This window comes from Tachypleus tridentatus, chromosome 7 (genome assembly GCF_004210375.1).
Source record: "Tachypleus tridentatus isolate NWPU-2018 chromosome 7, ASM421037v1, whole genome shotgun sequence".
Lineage (NCBI taxonomy): Eukaryota > Metazoa > Arthropoda > Merostomata > Xiphosura > Limulidae > Tachypleus > Tachypleus tridentatus.
The window spans coordinates 162,260,705-162,280,639 of record NC_134831.1 but is presented as its reverse complement, the minus strand read 5'-3'; the positions used below and the strand labels follow the sequence as shown (position 1 = coordinate 162,280,639).

The window sequence follows — 19,935 nt, the reverse complement described above, 5'->3', positions numbered from 1 at the left end:
ATTATATCTATGTTCTTACTTCACTATAGCGAGTGAGGTAAAATACAATTCCCTTAATGTTTTCTCTAAATGAATATGATCTTATAAGTATAAACATTTTCTCCGCGAATTTCAAGCTTAATTTATTTCTTTTAAAGTCTTCCCTTTGTTTCATATTCAATGCATTCAAAGTTAACCAACAAAGCGACCACTTTGCCAAATTGGATTTTCGTCGCCTCTCTATAAGAATAAGAAGGAAAGCGGTAAAACGTTATACAAATGTTCAAGAGCTAGTAACACTAACTTTATAACCACACCAGTATCACATCCAGTAGGAATCCTCTATTACATAAAATGATGTTTGTAACGACGTGCTTTTTATATCTTTATTTTAGTTTATTTAATTATCTTTAATGATATCTGATTCTTTTTTTTACAAAAAACAGTTCTCTCTACCTTCATTACCTAAAAGTACTTAAGTTAATTGGCCTCATTTGTTCTTTCAAATCACCTCTCCTATTCCATCTAAAAATGTAATCTTATTTTTTGTTTCATTATTTCGTGTTTTTCTTTCTCTAAAGATCCTCCTAGAACTTTTTTTTTCTAATTAAAACCAGTAAACTAATTTCGTTCAAACTTGATTTTTGATGAAAACATTTTCCAAGAAAGTTAGTTAGCACGATAACTGCAAGGTTCCAGAAATCTATTAATATGATAATGTAATATTCTAATACCCAGGTTTCACCTTTATCGTTAGAATTTTATCGAAGGCCTTTTTCATTATAATAAATTCAGGCTTCATGATGGCTCAATGATAATCTTGAAGTTTAATAAAACTAAAATTTGGGGTTAAATTCCTACAGTTCGCAAACGTATATGCCTTATTCTACAGGTTTTTGCTTGAAGAAGCAAACCAAAATACAGCTATTGCGAAATCAATTAGAAAATGTTAAACTCAAGAAAAGTACTTAGAGTTAAATGTTTTATAATTTATGCAAATTTGCTCCGACGTGGCTCAGCAATAAATAGAAAGGTTTATAATACTACAAATTAGGTTTCGAAGCCCGTGATTGGTAGATCACTGAGTAGCTTTGTTTCGTTTGTAATAATGATTGACAATGAAACAAAACCTTTGTTGTAATATTTTAGTAGTTAATATTAGATTAAAAAAAGGCATAGTTGCACTACTAATGTCCGATGGCTAGTGCATAATATTAAAGTTCACTTTATTTTCGCATTTATTTTAAGAAAGCAAATCTTCATGAAAGTAAATGTAATTTATTACTACTAAAGATCGTAATTTTATCCTTCTTCTTAAATATCTAACGTTTTACATCTCGCGAAGAAACTATCTTAGGAGGTTCCTGGAATTAATTATAGATACGAACCTAAACTTCATAATCATTTTTTATATGTACAAGAACTTAGGTCTTCCTTAATTACGATTACTAATCCAATTTCAATATCAAAATAATAAGCTTCCTTTCGTTGGCTCAGGGGTAAGCTAGGGTATTTAGAATGTTAATATTCAAGGCTTAGTCAACTTATTGCGCACAACACAGATACGCCATTGTTCAGCTTTGTGTTCAACATACACAAACTAACAGTTTACAATGATCTTTGTTATGAAAACATTTGGTACCAAAATGCATAATTCTTTGACTTGTACTTTTTTAGAGATGTTTTTTTCAGTTATCGGAATTTTTTTAATTTAAAATTTGGGTTTTTTTAAAAAAGGGAGAGGATATATTTATATCATTTAATCTATACAAGTTCGTGACGGCGTTATAGTTTGACGATCAATTCCACTATTCGTTGGTGAAATAGTTGCCCAAGAATTGGCGGTGGGTGGTGATGACTAGCTAGCTACCTTTCTCTAGTCTTACATCGCTAAATTAGAGGCGGCTAGCGCAGATGGCCCTTGTGTAGATTTGCGTAAAATTCAGACCAAACCTATACAAGTACCGTAGAATATCAGGAGGTTAAGCCAGTAAAACCATATTACAAAGGAAATCTGAATTCTTAGAGTTCGACTGAAAGTTGTGAAAAAGAGGTACTGAACATAATGTGTAACAATTTAACACAGTCTCAACTTATGTATACAAACCATCAAACACGAGACGAATGTGTGTTCGTGGTGCCTTTACTAGAGAAAACACTCAGAAAAAGAGTCGTAAGAGAAATGTTCTAAACTGAGAAAAATATAGCATTATACTGAAATAGTGTTGCTCTTCCCAGAATCACACGTACTACCCACGCGACTGATTGTTATACCCATTAAAAAAATAAGGGAAGCTTTGCTGTTTCCAAAAGTTATCATCTGACCTGCTATTAGATAAGAGCACTGCCTACTTCTACGTTACTCATTCAACTTTACCGAAGTATTTTTTTTGAGAAAAGCAAACATGATACCCACGATGAATGGCTCATTACAATTAATATATATAACAATATAAATTTAACTAATTTATTTTAATACTGCTTATACATGGTTTTGAAAGTTTTATATTCACTATACCACACCGCTTCTCTAACCATTACCGTCAGGCTGTCCTGGACATCACTAACTTAAAAAACTTAATACCAAATCAAAACGTTTCACCCATCAGCCAACAAATCAGGGTAACTTTTTTGTATTTTTTTTTTGTTTGTTTTGAATTTCGCACAAAGCTACGAGGGCTATCTGTGCTAGCCGTCCCTAATTTAGCAGTGTAAAACTAGAGGGAAGGCAGCTTGTCATCACCACCCACCGCCAACTCTTGGGCTACTTTTTTTACCAACGAATAGTGGGATTGACCGTCCCATTATAACGCCCCCACGGCTGGGAGGGCGAGCATGTTTGGCGCGACGGGGATTCGAACTCGCGACTCTCAGATTACAAGTCGCATATCTTAACACGCTTGGCCATGCCGGACCAACTTTTTTGTAGCTATAAAACACCTAAAAAGCTACATGAGGACTATCTGCGCTAGCCGTCCCTAATTTAGCAGTATAAAACTAGAAGGAAGGCAACTAGTCACCACCCACCGACAACTCTTGAACTAGTCTTTTACTATCCCATCATGTAAATAAAATATTGAAAATGGAGCCTTTTCACTTTTCTAATAATTCATTTAAAGCAAACTAACTTGTGTTACATTGATGACATGGTATTAATCGCTGTGAAAACATTTTAGACAAAGCTGTTTGTTTGGAATTAAACACAAAGCTACATAATCTGTGCTCTGCCCACCATGGGTATCAAAACCCGGTTTATAGCTGTGTGAATTTGCAGACATACTGCTGTGCAACGGAGGAGCAGCTGATTGTGATATAAAGATAAAGGGCTTAAGTATTAACTGTTGGAAAAACCGAATGCATGGTAACTGCACAGAAGCATATCATTCCTGTAGTTTATGTCATAGTGAATAAGAAACAGATAAGGCCACAATATTGGAAACTGGATAACCTCAGATAATAAAATGTGATCAGATAAAACGGAAGATAAATAGAATTTCTAAAAATAAAAAGATACAAACAATATAATTTATATGTAATTAAACTTTAGAATTTTACACTAGTGTGTGATACCAACTGCCAAGTCTGCATCAGAATGTTGGACAATAGAACTAAGTATGGGAAAGAAAATTGAGGCAGTTGGATTGTGGTTCTTAAGGCAAACCTTAAGGAAATATTGGAGAAACCACAACTAAAATTAAGATATTTAATTAATAGCAAACTGCTGATGAACACCAGGATGAGACAGTTGAAGTTTCTTAGACACGTAATGAGGAAAGAAAAAAAATGAAATTGTAGTCGTAACTGGAAAGAGTGAAGGAAGGCGAGACCGTGTACGATAGAGGTTTATTTATTTCAAGATTCGATTGAAATGGATGAATGCATCGTCAATGCAAATTCTTTGTGTCACAAGGTGAACTTATTTACAGAAAGCAATAGTCAATGGCCACTAACTTCCTGTATACTTATGATGCACAGAGAGTTTGTTTGTTTGTGTGTTTGTTTTTTGAATTAAGCACAAAGCTACACAATGGACTATCTGTGCTCTGCCCACCACGGGTATCGAAACCCGGTTTTTAGCGTTGTAAGTCCGCAGGCATACCGCTGAGCCACTGGGGGGCAGCACAGAGAGAGAGAGAGACTTGCATGTATCAAGATTAACTGTTTTTGACATAGTAAATAACATAACTATATAATTTAATAAATACGTGTAACATTTGTTTGTTTCTTTCACAAAGCTACAAAATGAGTTATTTATGCTCTTTCTGCCCGTTACAGACATCAAACTTGTTTCTTAGCATCATAATCTACAAGATTTACTGTTGAATCACTGGGTAAAAGAGGTGCCATGCACACAGTATGGTGCATACATTTCATAGTGGACTACTCATAGGGCATACAACCTAACGTACACGCACCATGCAACTGGTATAATTCATATGTGAATGGAAAAGTCGTAGGACTACAATATAATGGCCTGACCAACTAAAGGTATATTTCTGTCAGACCAATAACATGTACCAAAGACCTACCAGAACATTCACTTCTTGACTGTCTTATTGTAACGCCTTTTCTACCATATACCAGCAACTCCTAGGTGTTGGTACGCAATCTCATTCATATTAATCAATGACCAAAGTGATTGTTCCACATATAATTGCAGACACTATGATACATTATTTCCAGTTAGTAGACTGCACATCACATCCACAGTGACCAAATTTCTTGACCAACTGTGAACATGCTCATGAATGAACAACCCAACCATGAACGTGTTTCAGTGAATGGACGACCATTCGATTTATTCTCGCGTGTGTGTGATGCATAATAATGATATATGACAAGTGTTTGTATCAGATGGTTCTACTAAAATTAACAAACTTTACAAGCAGCCACTTGATTTCACCCATTCTGCTAAACAATCATACTAGAAGTGATAATAGAATTTAGCTCCCTGACATGAATTGGTTCATCAAGCTTTCATCAATGATAGATTGTGCTGAAGCGGAGGTCAATGGATAAGTTTTCCCCAATTAATGAAATAATCGATAACTATCAGCACATTCCTCACGTAGTATCCAGCAGAGAGCCAACAACATCCAGACTTATTTTTTTTGTACAAGAGACCAATTCTGAAAATAATCCAGTTAGGGACAGCTTTTCTTCTGGTAAGCAAAAATCATACTAATTTAACACTACTTCCAGATATCTCAACTCGAATTCTGCCATAGCATATTAACACGAGTACATATAATACCTTGACGGCCTTCGGATCTGCGTTAGGCAAAGTCTGAAGCGTTTACTGCCTAAAAGAAGTAGAGATCACCAACTATAACACAAGTTGAGAGCTTGTTAAATGTTAACAATGATACAGCACAGCTTCACACACTAACAGCTTCACAGGTTAAATGCATCTCCTCTATATTATTCACTCTCTGGTAGTGTAATTAAGTTGCTACATCTGGGTCCTTAAGTTACTGTACCTGGGCTACTGTAACATAAATTCTGTTATCCAATTACTAATGGACTCTCATACGATATGGCTTGAACATTTTATGGCAGAGGTGACTTTAATTCCTACATGGTGTCCAGGTTTCGGGCATTCAATGACAAGCCAGCAACTCGTCGTGTGTAAAGTCAAACCCAACGACTAAGCCCATGGGGGTCCTATACGTTCCCTACATTACGCATTGCAAAAGGAAAAATACTTTGGAAATCGATCTATCATCTTTCAGTTTAGAATCACATCTCAGAGAGCATTGTTGGTGTATGAATATTTTTTTCCTTCGCTTATAGACGCTTAGAATGCCAGTTTCGTCACCTGTTGAGTTTTGCTACTTGCTCCTGATATCCTGGTTTTGAAACTGTTGCTAGGTCTGGTGGTTCTTATCAGATAAAATGATCAGTTTGTAATCTCACCATTCAACTTAAAGTATCTTTTGTACAAGAAGCGTTTGTGAGTATCACGTGGTGTGTTTTAACCTCGCGGTCACCGAGACACCTGGCACGGCCATTAGATTCGTTCAGAACTTATGCACCTAACCTCATATTTGAGTAATCTAGGCAAGCCACTTAACTGTTTTAAACACTTTAAATAAACAGTTCTGCTTTTATATTTTATATACTTTGTGCATTCCAGTACAAAACACGGCAACCAGGTTATTAGTGCGTGAAGTTTCTGGTTTTTTAATGGTATAACTAGTGATTTTATGTAGTAAAAGATGTAATTATAGTTTGTATATAAAACAATAAAAATGGTTCAGTTTTTCTTCTATTGATTAGTCTTAAGACGTGTAAATTCGACGAAAACTAACTGTATAAAGATTATAAACGAAACCGTAATCGGCTTGCTCTTAGGAATATAAACTTGAAAGAAATCACTTCAAATTTAACCTCCATTTGCACCATGTTGTGAAAATAAATTAGTATTTCTTTTGTAATTAACGTTACGTTTATCACTGTAGTTTAATGTCCTTTTGGAACAGTACGTAATCGTTCGAATCAATAACCACAGATGCGCAGAACTTTTTGAAAGAAATGCAATTTTATTATAGGAAGTGTGCTTTCCTTAAGCCTAATGTTTAATAAACCAAGAAAAAAAGCCCTACGGAAGAATTAAAATTTAATCGTCCTTGTGTTAAAAGTTCAGTCAAGAAGTTATTGTTGTGAGCTGATTGATTTCCTAGTCCTTGTCTCTTCCAAAACGAGCGTGCATCCCAACTGTCAACATTTGTAGTATCAGTTCTCTTACTCGTAGCAAGCTTGTTGTCCCTGAAGCAACTTTGGTAATTAAGAAATTTTCCATTTATCTAATGAATACCTTAGTTGAAAATATTTCTCTTTGCATCGCTTAATCGTCACATTTCTGGTTAATCTGGGATCACATGACCAAATCTATCTTGGTTCTCGAAGTTTCGCAACCGGAAAAAAGTGAATTCAGTAATTATTGGTATTTTGTTACATATAATCCCATGCTGACTCAGTGTTGCTCTGTTCAGTGGTACGTCACTTCGTTTTTAATACGCCGAATACTGCCCTTAGATTTTGTTAGCTTGTGCGCTGTGCTAAGTCATTGTTGGACGAAGTGTTTTTCTAAGCTTCGTTGGTATTAGAATGCTATGTTAGGGTCTTGTTGGTTTGTAGAGTGCTATGCTAAGTCATTGCTGATGTATAGAATGCTAAGCTAAGTCTCTGACGGTATGTAGAGTGCCATTCTAAGTCTTTGATGATATTATTGTGGTATGTTAAAACTTTGTTGGTGTGTGTTAAGTCATTTCAGGTACATAGTAAACTATTACAAGCATGTGGAGTGCTATGTTGGGCCATTACATGTACGTAAAGAGCTATTCCAAGTCATTATAAGTATTTAGAGCGCTATGTTAATTACTGATATGTAGAAAGCTATATCAAATTACTATAGGTATGTAGTGTATGTTAAGTCATTATTAGCATGTAGAGTGCTATGTTAAGTCTGTAATGTTTATTGCTGTGTAATATGTTTCGTCACTATATATATCTATACACTAGCAGAACACCCAGCGTTGCTTGAATAAAAACTGTTTTACATATTCATAGTTGTTTTAATTAAATCAACCATGTTAACCGTGATCATTTGTACATAAAAATGGCACCTTTACCTAGCAAAATATTTTTATTAATATCAATAGAAACAATAATAGGTGAACAATATAAAAGTTTACTAAAGCTATTTCAATCAAACCAAAACAAGGTAAAATGCTCTTACTTCTTGCATGGACTTTGCATGACACTTCAAGTTTCCAACACAAAATTCCCTGCCTTTTGATGTCCTGATTGCTGTTGTGTGGTCAAGTGTCGTTATTGTTTCATTTAAGAAAGAATTGATCTATTCTCTTCGATTTGCTACGCTGTTTGTTTGTTTGTTTTTCGCACAAAGCTACTCGTGAGCTATCTGTGCTAGCCGTCCCTAATTTAGCAGTATAAGACTAGAGGGAAGGCCATCACCGCTCACAGCCAACTCTTGGGCTACTCTTTTACCAACGAATAGCGGGATTGACCGTTACATTATAATGCACCCACGGCTGAAAGGGCGAGCATGTTTGGCGCGATCGGGATGCGAACTCGCGACCCTCAGATTACGAGTCGCACGCCTTAACACGCTTGGCCATGCCGGGCCATTTGCTACGCAGTGTAAATCAAAATTTGTCCACTCCAAATGTTTTTGTAAAGTCATCGCATAACTTATTCTTGTAAGTACATGCAAGCAAAGTAAAATATACTGTTCAAGCAAGTCTATTCAGTTGAGAAAGTGTACAGGCATATTTGAGAGAAAGCACCAGCCTTTTTCAGTTGATAACAGTTTGAGAGAAGGCATGCATGTGTAGAAGAGAGGGGGGAAAGTGCACAAATGAAGACCACAAGAAGTTTTTAAATCTTTTTAACAAAAAAAATGTTAATGGAGAGAATGATTAAGAGAAGTGTTCACACATATCAGAAACGTAAATAACCCTCTTAATTACATATTATTAAACAAACGACCGTTTTAATTTGATACAAGTTGGTCATTTCGATTGCCAAAAACTGCTCTATTGGCCACAATGTCCTCAATTAACGGTCTCAAAATGGACTCTCATACTGTGGTGACACAGTCCATGCTACTTTGAACAAAGTTGTTTCTGTACACCGATTGTCCATTATGTAGCTTTGTTCTTAACAAAGACAAAATACAAGAAACAAACCAGGCATCAGGTATATTTAATAAATAGTTATGAAAAAGGGGCTAAGGATATCTCACGAGTCTATCATGTATTCAGTATTAAGCATGTAACATCAATGTTAGGTAACCTTTACTCTTCATGATAAATATACTTCGTAATAAAGAGATGGTGAGCTGTAAGGATGAAAACCCACATTTATTGAATGTTCAATTACAAGCATAGGTTCAATGACAAGCCATAAATATGTAAGGATGTAATCCTACATCTATCAAATGTTCATTTACAAACGTAAATTGAATAGCGTTCAATTTCCATTTCGAATCACTTAAGGAGTCATCAAATGATTGATTTTCATGAAAATATGTTTTAAGACTTGTTATTTTATACAACAGGTTAGGAGGTTTTATCCTTTACATAAATATTAGATTTCATAACTGATTTTGTAAACGCTGTCTTAAAAGAAAATTGCAATAGGATTTTGTTTAAGGAATCTCTTGACAACTAAATTTTCCGTAAATCTTATGGCATAATTAAGTCAGTGAGTTGTCGTTTTGTCTTCAGGAGTCAGTAGGCATCAATACAGGAGATAATTAAACAATTTTTTGTAAACATCATGTAAATACTCCCTTTTTTCGTGCATGTATATGTTTCCTACAGCAGTGAAAAGAGAGAAAAAAAAGTTATATTAATAATTTATCGATGTAGGTTAAATGAAGTGTACCATAAGACAACACCAAACCAACGAAGTGGAAGGCATAATTAAACTTATCACACGAGATTTCTCTCCCGTGTCTGTAGCCAATCATAACTGATTTACCTCTAGCGGGCGTAATTATAACTAACTTATATTAACTTATTCCATCTAGTGGTATTTTGCCTTTAGCATTTAAACTCACTCTCATGACAAATACAAGGAGACATTAATTAACAGTCATCTATTAATTTATTTGGGGCCAAACAAGTGACGTTATTTAAATCATTTTCTGTATATGTATGTAAGTGTAATTTTTCTTATAGCAAAGCCACATCGGGCTATTTGCTGAGCCCACCGAGGGGAATCGAACTTTTAATTTTAGCGTTGTAAATCCGTAGACATGCCGCTGACTAGCGGGGGGCTCATCATATTCTGAAGTAAAGGTCTTGCACTTGGATCTTCGGTTTCGACTGAGTTTTATACTGACCAACAAAACTGTTCTGATGACAACAGAAAATACTTCACTGCATGTTTTCTCACTTAAATCCTTCAAAACGTCAGCCCTGTAATCTAATACGCTTCACGGTTGTTGGTTTTTTTTATCTTCCTCTTCATGATACTGAAAAGTTAAACCAAATTCAAAATCATAAACGTGACTGATCTATTTATGTAATTATCACTGGCTTTGGTATGATAAAATATTGACGGATATCTAGTTTATTTTATTCATTATTTATATACTAGAGGAATTTAGCGCCAATCAAAGGGCGTGTATTCCTCCCTAAAATTGTGGAGCCCCATTATGACACGTTTGCCTGTATGCAGTTATAGTATACGAGGATTGTTGAAAAAATACGCGGACTGTTTGAATTGCGCGGCTTCAGTTAGTTCCAGGAGAATCCGCTTGGTGTCGCTAGGTTCGCACAGGTCAGCTGATTACGACGCCATTTCCCGATTGCAGATATCTTCATTTGTGTATTAGCTATGCAGTTTTAAGTGAAGTGCGATTTTTTCGTTTGGCGGATTTCAGAATGAATGACCTGAAGGAGCAACGACTTGCTGTGAAATTTTGTGTTAAACTTGGAAAATCTGCGACTGAAACTTTTGCTATGCTTAACACAGCTTACTGTGAAGTTGCTATGAAGCGTACGGCATGTTTCAAATGACATGAACGTTTTAAGGATGGTCGACAGTCCATTGAAGATGATGAGCGTCCTGGACGTCCTTCCACGTCAACTGACGACCCACATGTCGACAAAATCAACACCCTGGTGCGGGCAAATCGACGTCTGACTGTCAGGGAGCTTGCTGAAGAGTGTGGGATATCAGTTGGATCTTGTTACGAGATTTTGACCGAAAAATTGAAGATGCACCGCGTTGCTGCGAAATTCAGCCCTCAGAACTCGTGCGTTTTTGGCCAAACACTCGATCACTGTTCTACCCCCCCCCCCTACTCACCTGACCTTGCTCCTTACGATTTTTTCTTGTTCCCCAAACTCAAAAGACCCTTGAAAGGAAGAAGATTTGAGACGATTCCCGAGATTAAGGCAAATGCGACGAAGGAGCTGGAGGACATTAAAAAAGAAGCGTACCAGGACTGTTTCAACAAGTGGAAACACCGTTGGGATAAGTGTGTGCGTTGGGGAGGAGAGTACTTTAAAGGAGTCCCAGACCTGTAACTTCTAAATAAAGTACATTTTGTTTTATGACGTCAGTCCGCGTATTTTTTGAACAGCCCTCGTAGAGTTTTAACACACTCCTCTTTTAAAATAAATGTCCACTCTTATTGAGCAATGTTTCTTATTATTCCAGATTTGAGGAACTGCATATTTCTTTTTGTTTCAGATTAGAACGATGCCAAGTAATTTAAATTTGAAGCTATACAATAATAATTTGAACTCAGGAACAATTTAGCCACTAACACAGAGATAATTAAACCATGTCAATACTCAACTAATGTAATGCCTCAAGCCGAAAGGTACCTCAAAACTTTAATAATCTATCTTTGTATGGTTGTGTAATGTTTCCATTGCTACTTTTCTAGAACCTTTTCATTTGTTCACTGTATTAATTCCATGCATCTTTTGAGGACTGAAAACGTTATTTAATAAGTAGCAAAAGATATGGTATATGTGACTCAGTTTTTGTTTAATTTGTTTTTGAGTTATAAAAACTGATATATATATATATATATATATTCTATTTTTATTTTCAAACAATGTTGAAATAAAAGACGAATAATACTTTTTAGGCAGGCAACATCGACTAGTTGAAGTTTTTCAAAATGGCTGCCGCAAAACCGACTTGTACATTAAAATAAAAATTGTAACACTTGCAGACTTTGGTTTTTCACCTTTTATGACACTTCTGGTGACACTTAGTACTCCTTGCAATTTTTTCATGAGAAGTGTTGTAATACAAAAGTGGAGAAAAATATTCACGCACCTGACTAGGTTTGAAATGTGTGGATGAGAAATGGAATTAAGTGGTTACTGATTGAGGTTGTGGCCCCACAGGGTTCTTTCTTCTCAAAATCTCTAGAATTAAACTTAAAACATTTCTAATAACAAGTAGTAGTTTGTAAAAAACAGTTAATAAACAGCAGCAGACCTTTTAAAGTAACTCGCCCTCTGGTGGATAGAAATATAATCTAAGTTGTTGCTTGTACAAGTTGACGAAAGCTATTTTTAATTTCGTTGTGGACTGTCATGGTATCTTTCCAAATAAGGTAGGAACCCAAAATCATCTTGAGACGAATAAACATAACCTGTAGAGAAAGGTTTTTTTCGTCAATTTCTCCTTCAGAAATCTAGAAGGCAGAATGTCCCATAACTGTTTTTCACACTTATACAAGAAAGAGGGGCCTGGCATGGCGCTCGACTCGTAATCTGAGGGTCGCGGGCTCAAATACTCGTCACCCTAAACATGTTCCCCCATTCAGCCGTGGGGTCGTTATAATGTTACGGTCAATCCCACTGTTCGTTGGTAAAAGAGTAACCCAAGAACTGATAGTGGGTGGTGATGACTAACTGCCTTCCCTCTAGTCTTACACTGCTAAATTAAGGACGGCTGGCGCAGATAGTCCTCGTGTAGCTTTGCGCAAAATTCAAAACACAAACAAAAACATAAACAAAAGTGTATTGTATGGAATCGAGAAACATATGACTCAAATTGAGCTTTCTGTCTTGTTGGAATAATAAATTGAGCTGTCTGTCTAACAGTAAAAATATGAGTCAAACTGAGCTGTCCATATTGCTGTAGTATATATCATTCAAACTGAGCTGTCCTTCTTACAGTAAAAATATGAATCAAACTGAGCTGTCCGTCTTACTGAAATATATATTTCAAATTGAGTTGTCCGTCTTGCTTTAAGATATGGTCCAAATTGAGCTGTCCAACTTCCTGTAATATATGATTTTAACCAAAAAATACGTCTTGTTCGGATGCTAGGTCCAAATGTAACAGAATTATTGGAGTACCTGATTGAAACTGGAAGTCTGTCATGTGTACCACTCAGCGCACACACTGTGTATCTTCAGCTCGGCTTATGTCCAACATTCCACGTCTTCGAGTGCTTGACAAGTCAGTTACAAGCTGAAGGAGTTTCTGAAGCACGCGCGACAAATTACAGCAACAAGACCGACGAGAGAATTCGGAAAGACAAACAAGGAACACAGGTGTTGTTTTTATGTGTCTTTCTTATTATTCACCAGCGTCTCCCCAGCCACTCTGTGTCAAGAAATGTGAACATTGAAAGAGGTTTACCGTAACGTTGTAAATATTCATGTATACAAAAACTTTAGTTTTTATTTAAGGATAAAACGAGTAATATCTTTCCGAAACACTTTGTATGTGTATTTAATGAGAGTATATACTTTGTTAAACAACATTAATGTTCAAATATAAGTGCACAGCGGTATGTCTTTGGACGTACAACGCTAGAAACCAGGTTTTATACCCGTGGTGGGAAAAACTTTGGGCTTAACTACAAACCATTTCACATTTACACGAGTGTTGTTTTCTTTAATCCCAAGCAGACCAAACCTAAAATGTTGTTTTAGAAAGGCGGAACAAATACAGAGTGGCATGTTTGTAGCTGAGAGGCAACTAACGCAAGTCTATACTCTCTCACTGGTTAACATACTGGCTTTACTAACTTTATACTTTATTGTAGAATATTAAGCTAAAACTGTAATAATGAAACAGAGTGCACCTTACTCGCTTACATATTCAAATATTTATTTATGAAAATGTAATGTATATTATAAACCTATAAACATTGCGTGTAAATCGAAATATTTCTAATGGCTAATAAATAATTTACTGTAACTAAATACTGTAACATTGTTTCTGATTAATCTATAAAAATACCACTGTGTAAATCGAACTATTTGTTGTGGTTATTAAAGACCTTACTGTCTGATAATACTGTCGTGTTATTTTTAACATATTTATAAATACCATGGCTTCTTATATCAAATTTGTTTGCGTAGTTTGAATTTGTTTATGTCTTTGCAAGTTGAGCACAAAGCTACACAATGGACTAACTGTGCTCTGTCCATCACGGGTATTGAAACCTGCTTTTTAGCTGTACAAATCCGCAGAAATACCGTTGTGCCACTGAAGGGCACGTTGTCTGAAATATCTTTCACTATACACAAATGTGAACTGTAACTGGAAACCACTTCAAAGCCATTGAAATGACGAAAAGGTGTTTGTGGAATTATAAGATGGAGATTTTGTTCAATTATTTTTCTCATCTTCGTTATTTTGAATTTAAGAAAATGTGAAACTGCTTGGAGTATAAAAATATATTTTAATGGTTCTTCTTCGTCCTGTATGCTCTGAAACTACCAGAGCATACGAGACAATTGGACCAAGTAGATACAAGTACGCAAAGATGAAAGTTTACTACCGTTTTACTTATTTTAAACACGACCGCATAGCCTAAAGCGTTTCTCATATAACCAGAAACGAGTCAACATTTCCCAATCAAGCAATTCTGAATCGATTTTGCAAATTTTCTGCCAAATTACAAATCAGATACAGAGCTAGGAGCGTCTGTACAGAAAAATACACTCGTAGTTAAGGGCGTTTTCTTGCACACGAGTAAAACTTAACGAACTAAAGAACATGTCCTTGCGTTTGTGTGAAATACAACTGAGTTATCTAAATCAGTTCCACAAACTAGATCACCATAAACGGAAGAGTATTAGATGACATTACCTAACTCTGAATTTTCAGGGAATACTTAGTTAACTTGAACATTAACCGTTTTTTCCACCTTCTTTCATTCTAATTAAATAATCTTCGGTTCGGTTTCACCAGAGGGAATAGGCGATGATCATTATAAATCAATGTCAGTATTACACGAGTGGTCCGACTCGAAACGTTTTTATGGTATTCCATTACGATATATTTATATGAGCCTCTCTTATCGAACTACGTTAATTTGTCTCTAGATACGTTTGGATTTAATTTTTTTAGAGGGGAGGGGAGGTTACATGGTATTATTTAACTTAAGTAAAACTGCCTGAAAACGAAGAGGTTACGACAGACATGGTTAATTGGTGATAGGATAAGCTTTATAAGTAAAGTAATTCTTGTTCACCATTGGCTCAGCCTCGAAGAATGGTCTGCTTACATCATTTCTATAAAGTAATTCTAACCAATCAGTGAATTTGAAACAATTTAATGTTGGCTCACACGGTTATAACTGATAAACGAGCCATTTCTGAAATTATCAGATTTACCACATTAGTTTAATCAACAGCAACTGAAGGATCTTGGTTGTCTAGGTGCTCTAAATCATTTTAAGAAATTTCTAATTTTTAATGCATTAATAAAAACTGAGCTTGAATCTGATAACCCCGTATGACGTCATGTACGTAATTAGGATTGCAACCAAAAATATATTGGCAATGAAGTTAGAAAAAACACAACTTTCACTCTCCAGTATATAATAAAGATCTTGGGCTTTAGGGCTAGTTGCACAAACACATTTCTAACGTTTTGTAATTATTATCTGTAGGTTGAAACTTGTTCTTTTTCCCTAACTTTATTATTAAAATATTAAAATCCCTCCAATATGCAATAAAAATTCTGTAAGACAAAGTATCGTTAGAAACAAAGTAATTACCTTGTAGGTTTATGCAATACATTTGTTAAAAGTTCTGTCATATATTGCGTTTGATTTATATTACGAATCGTATTATACTTAATCAAAACATTGCTATAACTATCGAAAAAACATTAAGGCAGCACTAACTCTTAGTGACTATCTTGGGTTTAAATTTATACATATGTACAGCAACAACGAGCAACAGGTATACACTTAGGCATAATGTATTTTCATTACTTCAAAGTGAATTTTTAATTTAATTATTTCGCATAATATCACATATAAGCATTTTACAAGCGTAATACTGAATTGTCCATTTTGTCTTTAATAAAGCTTCCTAAGGGTATTCGCTAAGAAAGTTAAAATTGTACAAGAGAAGATTTTAAACAATGTTGTCCGTCTCTTTTCTTGTTATTACGTCCCTAATTACATTATTTGACAGTAATTACAAACAATGCTGTGTGGAAGGTAATAACTACAGTAACTCAATCAACTCGTTATATACTTATGTCTTTAAATTCAGAGCTAAAAGTCTATTAAGAAACGTGGAAAAGTGTGGTATTGTTTTTCCCATTTCTTTGGTAAATATCCTAAGGCATGATTGCCCATGTACACCGTTAAACAAATTTCAGTTATCATACAAACAATTACGGTAGTTGAGTCAGCCAGCTCTGGCTGATGGAGGCTGACATACACACGCACACATAATAGAACAGATTTATAATAAGACTGTTTAATTTGAAAAGAATGCTCTTTGACAGTAATACCCAATGTGTTGTTTTGTTCCTTTTTTCTGTGTGGCATACAGTAATGCCTTAGACCCTGATGCTAAACGTTATAATTAAGATTACGATATCTTAAAACGCTTCATTCATATCAACCAGATCATATAACATACAACTACTACTGTTACCCCAGGAGCCTTCGTTTTCTATCCTTAGTCCAAAGCCTTTGGACTTCTAGCTTCCTATTCCCACTCTTACTCCATGTTTAGAGACTTTTTTGGTTTTACAAGAGTTCCCCCAACGCAAAGAGCTAGCATAGACCTAACTTCCTGTAGTCTGCCTTATTTCAGATACAAAAACCTTTAGAATTATAACTTTCTGAATTCAAATATTACAGAAAGGATAATATACCGAGCTCACTAATGATATTATTTCTTATATTGCAACAGTTGGGCAAATTAAGTGATTGAAATAACTCATTCAGATCACCAAAACTATGAAATCTTCTGATCACCAAAGCTATGAAGTTTTCACTTCAAAGTCCATGATTTTACGTGGGATGAAGAAAAATTAAATGTCAGATGTGAAACCAATTATCAAATCCAAAAGGAATATGAAAAGTGTATCTTTAGATGTTTGTGAGTTCTTAGACTTTCGTATTCGTAATTAAAACCCAATTTAACCTATGAACTAACATAGGGCTCCGCCTATTATATCCTGCTGGGTACTTTTTTAGTTGTACTTGGTACAACAGCCAGTTAAGAACTAAGCAAATAAATTGATAAAATCACTAATTTTTTTGTTTTTGAAACAAATAGACCCCCAACAAAGCTTAACTGTGACACTAATGTTATTTTATTCATATTTTTAATGTGACTCAAATATTATTACAATCCATATAAGCAGCAAAGTGATAGACAAACCTCTAATTTGGTGTATAAATATTCTAGGAAAGTCCATGTAATTCTAGGTTTAATGTTCGATAACAACGTTACAATTGTACATACCATTCTTGGAATAATGAAATAGTATCTATTTTAAATAATTTTTCTCTAATGAAACATTATTATTTCGTTATTTTCAAATGTTACGCTACATTTATAGCCTAGCCTAATTAACTGAACATTAGCTGTTTTTAATGGATGGTTACCATTCATTGTCTTATATATAATACAATTAATCGTCATTATTAGACTACCCTGATTCATTAATCGGGTAATCTCACGCTTATCAATACCTCAAGTTGCATGGCACGTTTCACAACAAAGGATCTCGAATATGAGTTCCTGGAATCACTGTTCGAGCATGCTACTAGTAGGTCAAGTCCAGTAGATGGAACTAAAGAACTAGACCACTAAAGACACCTTGTACGATATTAGACAAAGAATGAGAAGCTAAGAAACACCAACAGCTTATACAAGTGAGAAAACCTTAGAAATATGGATAGAAGACGACTTAAAGGAGTAGTGAAAGAAACATTACTACCACTGTACATTGTTTCTACATGGTGATGGCATAAGCTTATCGAAACGTTGCACAATTGTAATAAAGTTTTATTTTCTAAAAATAGAGTTACTCATCATCAACATGGAGTTATATGGTTCCCAAGTCTTTATATAATACGTACAATATGAGAATAGATCTTCAAAAACTTTGTCATGTAGAAGAAGGTCGGGAAAAGAAAGTTAGATTTTCCACAGATTTAGATTAAGACTAGGTGTATGGAGCTAAATACTCAATGTCATTAAATATCGTAGAGTTCTTAGACTCCACATGCAGGGATTACTAAGGTATTTAATAGCTATAATACAGTTACACGCGCTAATAATCAGTAATGACAGAGTTTTGCTTTAAAATGTGATTGCCTTTCATTTGTTTCTCTATCCAACAAGCCCACAAACAAGGCAAGAAACAATTGCTAATCTACTCTTCAAAAAAAGAAACGCAAAAGGGATATTTTTGTTATTTTAAAGAGAAATGTATGTAATAACGTTACAAGCTCAGAGTATATACGTGTTAAGGCACTGATTGTCAGACAAAAATGACAATAAAAGTTGTGCACTTTGAAAACGGAGGAAAACATCGGATTTTTCGCCAAAACGCATTCGTGTCCAATAAATGTGAGAGATCTGCATGTTCTGCAGGTGCAACATGTGCAAAATCCCTATAAAAGTGACGGGTTCTCGGTTTCCATAGCTCAGTGTTAAGCCACCGACACGCAATACAGTTACGCCAAGACTGACTGAAGCACAACGCAACAACGCCATTGGTCGCTTGAAAGCAGGCGAATCTCGATCAGATGTTGCCAGAGCTGTGAATGTCCACCCAAGCACCATCACAAGGCTATGGAATCGTCACCAACAACGTGGATCAACTCGTGACCGTCCACGATCTGGCAGACCTCGTGTGACCACATCCGCACAAGATTGCTACATCCGGTTACGTCACCTTCGGGATAGAACCACCACTGCGACGTCTACTGCCTCAACCATACCAGGGCTGCGTAGGATTTTCGATCAGACCGTACGCAACCGTCGACGAGATTCTTAGGCCCCATGTGCAACCCATCATGGTGAACGTCAACGACGTTTTTCAACATGATAACGCCCGTCCTCACATAGCCCGACTCACCACTGTCTTCTTGAGACACCACAACATCAACGTTCTTCTCTGGCCTTCCAGATCACCAGATTTAAACCCCATCGAACATCTTTGGGACGAGGTGGACCGACGTCTGCGACGGCGACAACCTCAACCGCGGACCTCAACCTCAGCTTGCAGCAGCTTTGCAGGCTGAGTGGACAACCATTCCACAGGATGTGATTCGTCATCTCATCGCTTCCATGGCCAGGAGCTGCCAAGCAGTTATTGATGCTCACGGGGGGCATACTCGTTATTGACGTTGAGTGACGTTAAACTTCAACTAGTGAGCGTGGACTTCGCCTTTGCAGATTTTGAATGTTCAGCAGTGAATGTGCAACGTTTCACACATGTCATACAGAACTACCGGAATAAACTTGTTAACAATATGTCTCAAATTTTGCCTTTTGCGTTTCGTTTTTTGAAGAGTACATATCAAACCAGAGAGTGACCAACTCCCCACATTTTTCATTTTTCGTTTCTTGTTTCACTTGAGTTAACTCTTCACTTATTTCATCTCTAACGTCAGTTTAAACCTAAATCCACTCTATGTGTTTCTCAACAGTGGAAGGTGCCATCGCTTAGTCGTAATAACTAGTAGTAATTAAAGAAAATCACAATTATTGAAGCTAATTTGATTACAAATGTATGATGTTCCTTTGAAAAGTTTATATACAGATTAAAACAGGAATTACCAGCCAATAATAGGTGAACATTAGATTACTGTAATGTGTAGAATACTTATTGCTTTGTACACTATACATTCTGTGACTTTAGGAAGCCAGTCCCGACATGATGTATAAGTGTATATGTCAACAAATAAATACCCATAATATTGAATTTTATTACGCGCTTTCAGCCAGGGGGAAAGAATACCTCAAAAACAAATAATGAAAACATTTTGTAAATGTAAAATGATATAAGAATGGCAGTACCAAAAAGAATGCCAACAAGAATATAAGAACGATACAACTTTACATACACAACTTTTAATATTAAAATATAATGTTACGCTGTAATATGCATACTTTACTTTAATGTCACTGCAGTTGGAAGTTATATCCTAGTTATATGTTCCTCAAT

At 35.6% G+C, this 19,935-nt stretch overlaps 1 long non-coding RNA gene across 1 annotated transcript in view; it reads right to left on the bottom strand.

The window, feature by feature from the left end:
• Positions 1-19,935, bottom strand: part of LOC143257071 (uncharacterized) — a 110,016-nt gene that overhangs the window by 72,073 nt on the left and 18,008 nt on the right. The window lies entirely within an intron of this gene.